Raw genomic sequence first — 9,285 nt, forward strand, 5'->3', positions numbered from 1 at the left:
GTTAGGTATATCATTTTGAGCCTATTACTATACATCCTTGGATCTTATTCTTTCTCTGTAGAGTTATGGGTAAAAATACTGCCTAGATAATATTTTAAAGAATTAAATAAGATTACATATGTGAAAGTCTAATACAGTCTTTCAAATTTGGTTGCTCAGAAAATCTAGTATACATTTTGAAAGTTTGGGGAGATGCTCAAGGATGTATGCTTTTAAAAGGTTCTCAGGCAATGGTATATAGACAGGTTTGAGAACTACTGGAACAATGTATTACCCACACAAAGAAAATAAGACTAATTACATACAATTTTGGAATAAATATTGCTTCCTTAGCCTACTTTGGGTATCAGAATATTTAGTCAATCCCAAGTAGGGTGGACTCAGTTTAGATGTCAAATTGTAATAATATATAACAACACATTAAGGATTTCTTGACATGAGACATTATAATTGTTATGTTATTTTTGGTTTTGTTTTGCTTTTGAAAAGATATTTTGTTGAGAATAACCAAATCTATATCATACTCTTTTCAGTGCTGATTTAGAATATGATCTAAAAATACATCTTGTGTTCTATAAAACTATGACAATTTACTGACTGTAATACCACCAAATGCCTCCTTATTAGGGGTAGCACTCTTCTCAAATTTGAACTTTGACATATTGTATAGGCTGTTAAATTACCGGGACCCATGTTTGGTATACATTAGGTATACCAAACGATTGTTAGCTTCTCTTCATCTTGTTTTATAAGTATGAAAAACTAATTTTGGAAATGAAAAATTCATACAAGTCTTTAAGATCATGGACATGTAACACATTCAGTAAGTTTTCTTTGTTTCTTTCTTTGTTTCTTTCTTTGTTTCTTTCTTTGTTTCTTTCTTTGTTTCTTTCTTTGTTTCTTTCTTTGTTTCTTTCTTTGTTTCTTTCTTTGTTTCTTTCTTTGTTTCTTTCTTTGTTTCTTTCTTTCTTTCTTTCTTTCTTTCTTTCTTTCTTTCTTTCTTTCTTTCTTTCTTTCTTTCTTTCTTTCTTTCTTTCTTTCTTTCTTTCTTGTTCTTTCTCTCCGTGTGTGTGTGTGTGTGTGTGTGTGTGTGTGTGTGTGTGTGTGTCCTGGAACTCTTGGATATACTATGGAGACTAATGTCTCAGTAGTAGTTTGTACTTTTCTAAGGTGTTTAGAGTGTGCTGATGTGGTACGCTTAACACCATTTATTAGACACTTGAATAGCATTCCAAGAGAACAGAAAATCTGAACACAATGCTTATGTTTTAAAAATGATGAGGCAAAGCTATAATGTTGGCACTCTTTGCAATGCTTCCTTCTGAATTTGCCTACATATTTCAGGAACATGTTTCTTATTTAAAAGTTCAAAATAAGTTATAACTTCAAAAGGCAACTCCGAGGTTGTGTACACTTTTGTTTTAATGATAGTGGAACACTATAGAATATCTGAATTCATGTTGTAACATGACAAATTGGGCTCTTTCTTACAGATATTTTTGTCTGTTCTTCTTAACAGAATAAAATCCTGATATATATATATATATATAGATAGATAGATATAGATATATACACATATATATACATATATATATACACACACACATATATATATATATTTTTTCAAGACAAGTTTGAGATCGTTTTGTGAATATAATCAAATTTTAAAGGAGGTAAGAGCCTGAAAGGGAGAGCCCTAAAATTTTCCAATCACAGCAGCATGAGTGATGGCAGTTTGATTATGTGGGAATGTCTGCTTGGCTTTAGTGTTTTAAAACTTGTCTGGAAGTAGCTGGGATGTGATGGCTCAGATGCTTGGTCTTTTTAAGGTTTTTAAAAGAGCTCTGCTATAAACTTATTTATCCTGTTTATTGGATATGCCCATCACATCATAGGCTATGACTACATTTACAAGGGTAATAAAAAAGGCTATACAATTCTCTCTTGGCAATTAGAGTAGCTAGAGTTCAAAGGAGATACAAGCGCGTGTAATCCAGCTATTGCAGTTTTCTTTGAAAAATCTTAACATTATTTATTCAGATTTTAAAGGATTATCATGCAATAAAATTACAAAGGATGAGTATGTACTTTTAATTGACACATTAAAGAAAATAAAATTACAGAAAGCCTTTCACATTCGTCTTCAAGGCAGTCTATGACAAAGGGAAATTCCTTTAGCAAGGGCATAGCTATGTTGGAGGCCCTGTTCTCACAGCCAAACCAGCACATCCCACATGAAAGAAGAGTCTTGGATTATGCAGTCTTTTTGGATTTCCCATCAGATTAACGAGCATGCCACAACATTAAGCAGATGTGTAGTTGCTACATCATGCTGCATATATGAGACTATTTCATAGAATTTTAAGTGACAAGTGGGTTAGGTGACTACTTTTAGAAACAAAAGCATGAAATGATAAGTATTTGTGGGTGTGGGGATCTGTAGGCCCCCTAACATGCATACATATAAGTTTTTAATTTGGGTATTAAGAGCTAAACAGTTGAAGGATACAATATCCAAATTAAAGAACTAAGATTTTGCACAATGCAATTATTAATAATTTCCATGTGTATGTGATGCTTCCAAATATAATTTAACCTAAGATATCTACTCCCTTGAGTTTAGAATGTCTAATCTTTTCTATTTTCATTTCATTGAAGTGGTGAGTCAGAATATATCAAACTATATCCAATGAAGATGAGAAGAACAATAATTGATCAAGGATCAAAGCAAAAGAAAAATAAATATTTAAATGCATTTCCAACATAACGACGTACCTGTGCTTTAAATACCACTAAATCTTCTACAGTCATGCTACCATGAACAAGCCCAACCCTGTCTGATCTTGGAAACTAAGCAGGGTCGGGCCTGTTTAGTATTTGGATGGGAGACCGACTAGGAGGAACAGGTGCTGTAGGTGTAAAAAATAAAAAAAAATAAATAAGAGATTGTACACTGACAAGTTTCTTGCAATCTGTGAGGTCAACAAAGGGTTGCCTCACCTAAAATAAATAAATAAAAATAAATAAATAAATAAATAAATAAATAAATAAATAAATACCACTGAACCTAAAGAAGTGGAGATATTCACATCGAAATCTGTACAGCAAATCATTTTTATCTCTTTCTAATTGGCTCCATTCTTCCTATTGAAAACCAGTAGTAAGAAATATATATATATATTTTTTGTATACTTCACTGAAATATTAATATTGCCAAATTACTGTTTGTATATCTTTTAAAGAATTGTACAGCTAACTTGTCAGTAACAATGATGACATAGATTTTGTGCCTATCTCTATAGAGCAATAACTACTGAAAAAGTTTGCTTTTCAAAAATTCCAAAGACATTTGCTTTAAAATTTTGTTAGAGTGTGATGCTATATGAAACAATCTATTCTGGGCCTTTAGTAATAAAAAGATCTATCTTACCAACTAAGATTTTATTTTCTAGTTGGAGAGATAAGACCAGGTACACAAGGCATTATGGAAAAGGTAACTGTTAATCAGGGAATTGAAGAGAGAGGAATGCAGCAGTATAAAGATGGATATAAACTTGTTCTCCTATTCTTGCTTGAGGATATTTTGAAGATGAGCATCCATAGCCCAGTAATAAGCATATCAAATAGGAATGTCTTATCTTAAGGGTGCTTATGTAAAGGAACAGGTAGAAAACAAAATTGGAAAGATGGATCATAGCCACAGTATCAAAAGCTTCCAATGGATCCAGTCTCTCTGTCTAATGTCTAAGAATTTGAACTTGAGTCTGAGTAAGAGAGTGATATTATTAGAGAGATATGATCTAGGACAGCTAAACTTGGGTTAAGTATAATAGTATTTGGACTAAAAAATAAACTAGAAGGTAAGGGCTTGTTTGTAAGTTATAGCACTGAACATAAGGGAGAGATATGAGAGAAAATTATGAGGAGTTGATTTGTGGCCAGTGGGATTTAAAACAATAAACATAAAAGATGTTACAGATTCAAGATTAATGCTTAGCTAATAAATGTATATGGGGCAAAAAAGGAAGTAGAGTCAAAGTTAATGTTGACTATTTAAACAAGTTTGGCATGGCAGGTGGTGCATTTAAATGCGGAAATAAAATAATTGGAAAAAATAATTCATAAATACAGGAGCAAATTCAGTGTGGACCAGATTTATTTGTAGAACTGGTGAGGTCCTATGGTGTATGTCCACCAGGCAATTAGAAATTTGAGACTGGATTTCAGAAAATGGTGAAAGGTGAAATAAAGATTTGTAAATTATCTGAAGAGAACTGTGATCTGAAGTCACAAGATTTAACAAGATAGCCACGAGAGACATAAGAAAGAATGGGATAGCTAAGAGTAGATTTCAGAACAGTCATATTGAGAGTAAAATGTGGTACGCAAAAGCAGAGCAAGCAAAGAAAAATGGAAGAGGGTCAAGGATATAAAAGGAAATCACCCAGGGCAGCATAGGGCAGGATTACAATGCATAAACCGATGTCTCTTTTGGAACACAACTCATATTTTATTTTGAAATATCCAATGTTTGTTTTGCTTTCATCTTTAACAGGTATAAAGGAATGTTCACTTATTCTCAGGTATTTCTATTTTGAAAATATGTCTTATTTTCTCTAAGATCACTAATTAATGCCTAGAACTATGTTTACAGATAGCATGCATTTAACAATTTCATGTTAACTGTGTAGGTAGTGCTACTAATTCTCGCAAATTGCTTCCGTAAGTACGCATTTTAGAAAGTTGATCTCAGGTAGAGATAATTGAGTTTGACATCACTCCTGCACTGAAGGAGCTTCAGCATTTACAGTGCAATATATTCAGCAACATAAGAGACCTGGAAACCAAATGCTATAGGAATTTGGGGGAGAGTTTATATTTGACCCAGAGAGTCACTGAAGCCTCAGTGAAAGAAGGAATATCTGAGATGATAAGTAAATGATGTGGACCAATCTCTCTTGCTTTTTTCTCTCTCTTTTATACTTTTTAAAGTCTTAATTATTCTAAGTAAATGAAACACAGAAAGTGAACTAAATGGACTTTGTTTGAATAAGCATCATTTTATTCTTAACATGTTTTTTTTTTTGACCACAGCACCTATGCACAGAAATAGAGAAATACATTCAGAGAAGGATTCCCTGATTCTATTTCCATCTCAAATATCTCCCTTTCTTTCTTATATCCTCTGTTTATTCAGATTTAGGTTGAGGAAATGATAACATTTTAGTATCATGACTTAAGCATCTAAATACATTTGTGGAATGCATCCATTCTTGTACAAATTCCATTTTAAGGTATCTATAGAATCATTTGTTTTATATAACATGAGTTTATTTATTTATTTTTATTTTATATAACATGAGTTTATTTATTTATTTTTATTTTATATAACATGAGTTTATTTATTTATTTTGGACTACTGCAAATGGGTCTATTATTTCACTTTCAAAAAAAATGTGAGAATTCATTTTCTTAGTCTTCAATTTAGTAAGATACAATATTTATTATTATTATTATTATTATTATTATTATTTTAGAATTTAAATGGCCCGTTGTTGAACTGTTAGAAATATTATTTGTTCTTGAACCAAAAAAATAAAAACCAGCAAGACACTAACTAACATCTAATTGTGTGGCCACTGTTTTCAGTATCTCACACTATTTTTCAAGCTCTTTTTTGTCATTCTCATGACCTTTCTTGTGAAAATAAGTTACCTTGTTATTCTGAGTATCAATTACAATGTCCTTAACTCCCTCTTGAGAGTATGGAATTGAATTCCATCTCCATTGACTGTCAACAATAAAGGATGTATTCAACAGCCTGAGGATGGTGTCATTTGAAGTAGAGAAAGGAAGTCTATTTTTTTTTTAATTTTTTTTTTTCATTCCAATTAGCAATGAAAGGAGAGAGTTGTTTTGTTTTCCTTTACTTCTCATGGCCTCAGAAAGAAACAGCACTGAAATTGGACTCCCTCACCTGCCTAGACTTGTCGAAATCTCCTATATCCAGCAGGTAAGAGGCAGTTTGTGAACGTGGAAGCCTGAGAAGTCATGGGTTAGTTACCAACCTATTCCCCAGAGGGAAAAACAATGCAATTATCTTTCACTTAGTAGTAGGATTTTTCCATGAAGGCGAGTTAAAAGTAGAATATAAGAAGAGTGAGGATGTCTTATGTTTGTTCTGTGTAAACAAAAGTCTTTATGTTGCAAGCTGTTTTTTAACTCTTAAGACAAATAGACACCAAGAAAATACTAATATGTAGAAAGGAAGCTATTGCTTACTTTCCCCAATATGTGAATGTGATTTTTCAGTAATTATATTATTTTTTATATACTCTATTTCTTTCTGACAATATATATTTATGTTGTTAAATTTTATATTTTGTTTAGTTGCAAAGCAATAATTAAAAGTTATGTATTTAAGCAATTTTTTTTAAAAAAAACACTATATTTTACTCATACAAATGGTATCATATGTCCTGACAATTTTAGAGTCATATTAAATTCACTAGAATAGAAAAAATAATCTATAAAATATTTGAGATAGAATTAAGAGTAATGTATATGATCTGAATTTTGTCTATTCATTTTTGTTTTTATATGTCTTTGAATGAACAATAAGACAACATATTTTTTCATTTCTTTGTTTCAGAGTGTTTTAGGAAAAAGTAGATCTTGAGAAGTTGGGAAAAAGAAAGAAATATGTGAAGGTAGATTTTTGAAGTTACAGGTGAGATAAAATGATAAGGCCAGATAGGAAGTGAGACTAAAGTTTTAGAGAAGTTTTTGAAGAGTAGTTATAAAAAAATATTTAGTCACATAACAAATATTACAATGTGCAAATATAAAGTAAAGAGAACAGGGTTGAGTTGAGTAAATGTTTTTTAAGGGTCCCAGCAAAACTGTATCTGATAGATAAATAATAAACAGAGTATATTTTCGATGATCAAGAAGAAATTATAACTAAGAATCCAGATAAACGATGAAATTATGAAAAATATTTTTTCCTATCTGCGAAGATATTTGCACTCCAATGTTTATAACAGCATTGTTCACAGTAGCCAGGACATGGAAGCAACTGAAGTGTCCTGCGATAGATGATTAGATAAAGATGTGTATGGTCTGTACCTACAATGGAATATTACTCAGCCATAAGAAAAGATGAAAAATTGCCATTTGTGACAACATGGATCTTGAGATAATCATACTAAACAAAATAAGTCAGACTAGACTAAAAAGTTGAAAAAACACATGACATCACTTACGTATGGGATATAAAACTAAAAGCAACAAACAGAGACGACAAACAGAGGCTCATGGACACAGAAAGTAGATTAGTGGTTACTAGAAGGAAGTGACAGGTAGATAAGTATAAAAGGGGTCAAATATTTCGTGACAGAAGGAAATCTAACTCAGGGTGGTGAACACACAATGTAATATATATATAAATATGACTTACTGTTGAATGATGCACTTGAAACTTGTTTTATTTTGTTAATCCATATCACCTCAATAATTTTCAATAAAAAGGGGAAGATTTAATGTGAATATTAAAATTTTAATTTTGTCACAGTGTCTCAATTTAAATAATTAAACATATATACTTAGCGTCTATTCTGAGCAAACCATTCCTATGATAGTGGCATTAAAAGGTAATACGCACAAATTCTCTGTTGCACCCCTCCTCTACTCATTAATTTACTTGTGACCTATGACGTTAATGAGTATAAATTATTTATAGGAGATGCACTGGTTTACTGTAGAGAGGTCCTCAATATTGGAAAGTTAACTGAGGTGAATCAAGTCAAAATCTGGTGAAGGGAACCTTCACCAAATATTTTTTCCTCTTTCCCTAACAGCTACCCTTGACTGGGTATAACGATGAGGTCTAAATATACATAAACTGAAGAACTTTTGTTGTTTTAAGCGCTTCTTTCTGGACGAGGTCTCTACAACTAGCCACATGGAGTGAGGGAATTTCCTGTTATGGAAGAGTAGTGCACATGGTAAAGTTTTCCTCGTTGCTACATAGAAATATTTTGTTTTATCTCTACAGTTTAATTATATATAAAATGTTAAAATTATAACACAAAGATCAGTTGGTCTAGTTATTCTTTTATTTATTCATTTACTCAACCATAATTGATTTTTGATTTACTGTGTCAGGAACTGTGTTGGATATTGGGGTGAAAAAAGAAATAGGCACTCATGGGGTTTACCTTCATGGAGTTTACAGTCTTTTAAAAAGCAAATAGATTTAATAGAAAAATCACAGCAATTATTATAATGATAGTTACAATAACAAGTTCTGATACATAATGTAAAGAAGAGACAGGGCCAGCTTCATCAGTATACAATCTACATGGAACTACGGGGTCCTACACTTAGAGGGCAGCTCTTGGTTTAATGTTCTGCTGGCACATTCTGAAATTTTAAATAATTTTCTAACAAGGGCCCCTATATTCTCTGTTTTCACCAAGCCCTGAAATCTATGTAGTTGGTCCTGAGAAGATGCTACAATAAGTGAAAAACAAGGGAATATCTGGTTTAGATATGGTAATGAGGAACCACTACTTGGAAGAAGGTAATTCTAATTGTTTTTTTTCTAAGGTATAAATATAGATTAAAATAACCGGAGGCCTAGCCCTTTCCTTGGTCCTGCTCTAACTATAATGTTAGGTAAATTGGTGGGGGTCATGAGAACTAACTTATTAACTAGTAAAAGGAGGTATAAAGGTACATAATATATTTGCAAACCCATTTCTGAAAACTATAAGTAAATCCTTTATAAAAATGGACAATTTATAAAATTTATAGAGATGAATCATCTCAATAATTAATAATATAAAAAGTAATCAATATTGGATAATAAACTTTACTAATTAAATTGGCAATAAAATGTCCAGAGTTGGTGTATTAGTCAAAATTTTTATTGCAAGAAACATAAGTTTTATTTGAATTATACAGAGATAGAGATTAGATAATTCACAGAGTTGGGGAGGCAGTATTAGAGCACAAGGACTTAAACCAAGCTTGTAAGAATAGCATCCCAAATTCTGCTTAAGAATTGGCTTTGAAAAGAAAGCCACCACAAATGCTACTGACCCACGTACCAAAAGAGAAAACCATTTTCACTTTCTCTGCATTTATGACACTCCTGGACCAGGAAGCTTCTACCACTTCAAGCCAGCATCCTGACACATGTGCCATTACCCCTTGAAGTCAAACAGATTTTGTAAGTCAAATATTTTTTTTTCAAGTCACTTGTCACACACACAACATTAC

At 31.9% G+C, this 9,285-nt stretch overlaps 1 pseudogene; it reads left to right on the plus strand.

Annotated features, from left to right (window-relative positions):
- Window positions 1-2,799: 2,799 nt before the first annotated feature.
- LOC118609790 lies at window positions 2,800-2,918 on the plus strand (annotated as a pseudogene).
- The last annotated feature ends 6,367 nt before the right edge of the window (window positions 2,919-9,285 follow it).

This window comes from Rousettus aegyptiacus, unplaced genomic scaffold, assembly GCF_014176215.1.
Source record: "Rousettus aegyptiacus isolate mRouAeg1 unplaced genomic scaffold, mRouAeg1.p scaffold_m13_p_11, whole genome shotgun sequence".
NCBI classification, from domain to species: domain Eukaryota; kingdom Metazoa; phylum Chordata; class Mammalia; order Chiroptera; family Pteropodidae; genus Rousettus; species Rousettus aegyptiacus.